Here is a 6,000-nt window from a genome sequence, read left to right on the forward strand (position 1 = left end):
ATAAATACCTGGACTATTTTAATTTGGGAGAATCTCTTATACAATGAGTTAAAGTTATGTATAGTAACCCCAGGTGTAAAATAGTAAATAATGGCTACTTCTCAGAAAGTATAAAATTGTCAAGAGGAGTAAAACAGGGTTGTCTACTAGTGTCATGTATATGTACTAGGTGTCATGTATATGTACTAGGTGTCATGTATATGTACTAGGTGTCATGTATATGTACTAGGTGTCATATTTTATTTTAAATCTGCAATTTGGATCCCCGGACAGTCTCATAGAGGAGCTAACCTCTCTAGATCAAACAATCAAAATATGAAAGGTGTACCAAATTATGTATTGGATCGCAAAAAAAAATAAAAGATCACATTCATGTGTAGTTTACCAATAAACATGGTCTGACTGTTAAGTGGACAAATGATCTCACTACAATAAAATTTAATAGAAAGTTTGCAAAAATAGATAAGATCTTGCCATGGAAAGGTAAATACCTGTATATTTGTGGAAACATTATTTCAGTCATACAAAAGTTATACTTAATCTACCTTTTATAATTCCCTTTATTGTACTTTTTTCTCTCTTTTTTTCCTCACTCTCTCTGCTCCTCTCTCTCAAGAGTCGTGAACCAGGTCAGAGAGCTGATGACTATCTTTATAGACAAAACCATGAGGAAGACCAACGATCCAGAGTTCACTGTCAGCAAGGTGGGACACGGTGTGTGATTTGTCTGTATGGGGAGTGGAGAATAGTGTGTTATGTTTGTCACAGCGTTCTCGTTCTCGTTCTCTCTCCTCACTTTAGCTCCTCAGTTTCCTCTTCTCTGAGGAGAACTCGATTTGGGATGAGAAATACTCAGATGTGCAACTTGGACACGGACAACCCACTGTCCCTCTATTGGATCAACTCCTCACACAACACGTCAGTACCGCCATATAACACAGAAATACACGACAACACTATGAAACAGACTACTTCACTTTTTTTTAATCAATGTTTCACACCAAGTGTTAGTACAGTTGTCAGCACAGTAAAGAATTTCAGCAATACTTTAAAACAATGTAATGAATAGGCTGTGGATGATGTTATAATAAACACACAAATTATGTTTATGATTTGCCTGCATTTTATATTTCTTGTTGTGATGTTTTTTCTTCAGGTACTTGACTGGAGACCAGCTGCGGAGCGAGTTATCCACTGAGGCCTATGTATGCTGCCTGCGTCTGGGATGCTGCTGTGTTAAGTGTTAGTAGTACACCTTAAACTCCATAAAAAGTCCCTCACATATTTCAATTTGGCCTCATTACATTATCCATTTACTTATATAGTTCTAAAGGATTGTCTTCTGTTGTGTGGGCCTGTAGTGGACTGCTGGGAAGGGCCAGTTGAGCCCATCATATACCATGGCTGGACCAGGACCACCAAGATCAAGTTTGAGGAAGTGGTGAAGGCTATCAATGACCATGCCTTCGTCACATCTGAGTGAGTCTTTTTCTGTCTGAGAGAACACACCCAAACTAACAAACATACCCACACCTGAAGTGCTTTACAACTGAGGACTGTACATGTTTCTAGAACATTCCCCCTGTGTTGACTGAGCGTTGTGGTGCTGTTGTTGTCAAATACCCTGTGGTTCTCTCCATCGAGGAGAACTGCCCCATAGAGCAGCAGAGGCAGATGGCTCATCTCTTCAGAGGTATTCCAGGACAAGCTTTTGATGGAGCCTGTGGCGCTGATGGCTGAACAGTTGCCCTCCCACATGCAGCTCAAGGGCAAGATAATCCTCAAGGTGTGGTCCAGGCCAGAGGGTACCATGGTGATGGGAGTGAATAATGTGAAGGATTGAGTCATAGGGCAAAACTATTTCCGGTGTAGTATGTGCAGAATGTTGCAGTATATTGATCATCACCATGGTATGATGGGCTATAAAGATGAAATGACCTTCATGATACGCTTGTGGAGGTCACATTCCAAACCAGAAAAAGTAAAAGGCCCATTTATGATAATGATCCTATACCGTCTCATGTGTTATTAGATTTGTCACACAGCAGAGAAACTAACTGACATGGCGACATTGTGATAACACTTCTCTGGTGCCCGTTTTAATATATTTCCAATTCGCCAATGTGTCCAGAGTTCAGGTTGCCATTTTCCCCATGTAATGCAGACACTAACCACAGCCCAGATATGCTTATAAGACACAAAGAGGATGATTCCTGAGACATCCCTCAGATGCGACCTCAGTGCTCTCTGCATTTCTGGTATTTTGTATTTTTGTATTTGTATTTATTATGCATCCCCATTAGCAACTACTCTTCCTGGGGTCCAGCAAAATTAAGGCAGTTTATACAATTTTAAAACATTACAATACATTCACAGATTTCACAACACACTGTGTGCCCTCAGGCCCTTACTCCACCACTACCACATACCTAAGGTACTAAATCCATGTGTATGTATAGTGCGTACGTAATCATATGTGTGTGTGTGTATTAATGGAAAGCAAATCAGGGTTGTGTTCAATAGGCACAAAATGGAAGAAAATGCAGTGAAACGACAAGGTAATAGCGTAACTTATACAATAAAAAAGCACTTGTTTTAAAAGATGTGCTACAGTGTGCCATGCCCTGGCCATAGAGAGGCTTTTATTCTCCATTTTGGTTAGGCCAGGGTGTGACTAGGGTGGGCATTCTAGTTTCTTTATTTCTATGTTTTGACCGGGTATGGTTCTCAATCAGGGACAGCTGTCTATTGTTGTCTCTCATTGGGAATCATACTTAGGCAGCCTTTTTCCCACCTGTGTTTTGTGGGTAGTTATTTTCTGTTTAGTTGGCTGACAGAACTGTGCGCTTTCGTTTTTCTACTTTGTTATTTTGTTGCGATGTTCAGTTTAATAAATATCATGAACACCTACCACGCTGCACCTTGGTCTCCTTATTCAACCCACGAGAGTCGTGACACAGTCTGCCCTAATGAACACAACCCAGGAGATGCCTGAGAATTCACCAGGCAGTGCAGGAGTATCACAGAAAGAATACACCCTCACAAAACAACTCTGCTCCATACATCTGGGACCCAGTAGACCAGGCAATTTAGAGACAGCCTTACCATGATATGGTTCTGAGTTCCTTAGAAATCGGTAAGCCTACAGTATTTGGTTCAGGAAGTAGGTTGTATATTTGTTTCATGACTAAGCATTGTTAGTGTTGTTTGTGTATATTGTTGTTGTGATGGTTGCCATTGACGACTGCTCTGACATTGTTCCTGTTTGTCCACCCATAGCGATGGAACAAGCGCTACTGTGTGATTTCAGACGACAAGCTCTACTCCGAAGAGGACGAGGAACCCAGGAAGGTTAACAAGGGGGAATATTGTAATAGTAGTAAACCAATGATTATTGTCACTGTATTTCATTATTAAACTTTCATTATTGTACTCCTCTCTCATCTGCCTACCTTTCTTCCAAACCTCCCTCCCTCCCTTCCTGCTGTAGTCCCCAGAGTTCCACATGTCAGAGGCCTGGTTCCATGGTAGGAGGAGTGAGGGGAGGCGGACAACAGAGAGGCTGCTGCAGGAGTTCTGTGCTGTGTCGGGAGGCAGGGATGGCACCTTCCTGGTCCGAGAAAGTGACATCTTTGTGACTGACTTCACTCTCTCCTTCTGGTACGCCAGCTTGGCTGCAGCTCTACTGACATCTTCAGTATGTGTGTACTGTGTGTAATACTCTGCTGTGCTGATGTTTGTTTTTGGAGTGTTATACTATAGGCGCAGTGGGAGGGTCCAGCACTGTCGTGTCCGCTCTGACTCAGGGAGGACACCTTCTACTTCCTGACTGATAACCTGCACTTCCCCAGTGTGTACTCACTGATCCAACACTATCGTGAAATGCCCCTCCGCTGCCACGACTTTGACCTGTGCCTCACTGAGGCTGTGCCCTGGGACGGAGCCTTCATCGGACAGAGAGAGGATGGCGACTCCTACGCCATTACCTTCAGAGGTGATGGGAAGGTCAAACACTGTCGTATTCAGAAGGATGGCTCTATGTACATGCTGGGATCCACCATTGAGTTCCAGAGCCTGGTGGAGCTGATCAACTACTTCCGAAAGAAGCCACTGTATCGCAAGATCAAACTACACTACCGTCACACCGGAACTGGTCAGCCGCTTCAGCACAGTGAGAGAGAGGGATAAGGAGAGATCGGGGGCAGCGAGGAACAAAGGGAAAGGGGGAAGGTTGGGAGAGATGTACACTGAACAAAAATATAAAAGCAACATGTAAGGTATTGGTCCCATGTTTCATGAGCTGAAATAAAATATCCCAGAAATGTTCCATACACACAATAAGCTTATTTTGTGCTCAAATTTGTTTGCATCTCTGTTAGTGAGCATTTCTCATTTGTCAAGATAATCCATCCACCTCACAGGTGTGGCATATGAAGACGCTCATTAAACCATGTGATCATTACATAGGTGTACCTTTTTCTGGGGGCAATAAATAGAAGGCCACGTGCAATTGTCCAACCGGCTGCCTGACCACAGACCACGTTTAACCATGCCAGCCCAGGACCTCCACATCCGGCTTCTTCACCTGTGGGATCGTCTGAGACCAGCCACCCGGATAGCTGATGAAACTGTGGGTTTGCACAATCGAAGAATTTCTGCACAAACTATCAGAAACTGAGGCCTCCCGGGTGGCGCAGTGGTTAAGGGCGCTGTACTGCAGCGCCAGCTGTGCCACCAGAGACTCTGGGTTCGCGCCCAGGCGTAACCAGCCGCGACCGGGAGGTCCGTGGGACGACAGACAATTGGCCTAGCGTCGCCGGGTTAGGGAGGGTTTGGCCGGTAGGGAAATCCTTGTCTCATCGCGCACCAGCGACTCCTGTGACGGGCGCAGTGCGCGCTAACCAAGGTTGATGGGTGCACGGTATTTCCTCCGACACATTGGTGCAGCTGGCTTCTGGTTGGATGGCGCTGTGTTAAGAAGCAGTGCAGCTTTGTTGGGTTGTGTATCGGCGGACGCATGACTTTCAACCTTCGTCTCTCACGAGCCAGTACGGGAGATGTACCGTACGGGAGATGTAGCGATGAGACAAGATAGTAGCTACTAAAACAATTGGATACCATGAAATTGGGGAGAAAAAGGGGTAAAAAAAGAAAACAATCAGAAACTGTCTCAGGGAAGCTCATCTGCCTGCTTGACGTCTTCTCCAGAGTCTTGACCTGACTGCAGTTTGGCGTCATAACCGACTTCAGTTGGATAATGCTTCATGATGACTGCCTTGCCTGGTTCACCAATTACTTTGCAGACAGAGTTCAGTGTGTCAAATCGGAGGGCATGCTGTCCGGTCCTCTGGCAGTCTCTATGGGGGTGCCACAGGGTTCAATTCTCGGGCCGACTCTTTTCTCTGTATATATCAATGATGTTGCTCTTGCTGCGGGCGATTCCCTGATCCACCTCTACGCAGACGACACCATTCTATATACTTTCGGCCCGTCATTGGACACTGTGCTATCTAACCTCCAAACGAGCTTCAATGCCATACAGCACTCCTTCCGTGGCCTCCAACTGCTCTTAAACGCGAGTAAAACCAAATGCATGCTTTTCAACCGATCGCTGCCTGCACCCGCATGCCCGACTAGCATCACCACCCTGGATGGTTCCGACCTTGAATATGTGGACATCTATAAGTACCTAGGTGTCTGGCTAGACTGCAAACTCTCCTTCCAGACTCACATCAAACATCTCCAATCGAAAATCAAATCAAGAGTCGGCTTTCTATTCCGCAACAAATCCTCCTTCACTCACGCTGCCAAGCTTACCCTAGTAAAACTGACTATCCTACCGATCCTCGACTTCGGCGATGTCATCTACAAAATGGCTTCCAACACTCTACTCAGCAAACTGGATGCAGTCTATCACAGTGCCATCCGTTTTGTCACTAAAGCACCTTATACCACCCACCACTGTGACTTGTATGCTCTAGTCGGCTGGCCCTCACTACA

At 45.0% G+C, this 6,000-nt stretch overlaps 1 pseudogene; it reads left to right on the forward strand.

Annotated features, from left to right (window-relative positions):
• The first annotated feature begins 475 nt into the window (after positions 1-475).
• Positions 476-4,657, forward strand: LOC124043395 (annotated as a pseudogene).
• Positions 4,658-6,000: the final 1,343 nt, after the last annotated feature.

The sequence above is a fragment of the Oncorhynchus gorbuscha genome, linkage group LG01 (assembly GCF_021184085.1).
Source record: "Oncorhynchus gorbuscha isolate QuinsamMale2020 ecotype Even-year linkage group LG01, OgorEven_v1.0, whole genome shotgun sequence".
Classification (NCBI taxonomy): domain Eukaryota; kingdom Metazoa; phylum Chordata; class Actinopteri; order Salmoniformes; family Salmonidae; genus Oncorhynchus; species Oncorhynchus gorbuscha.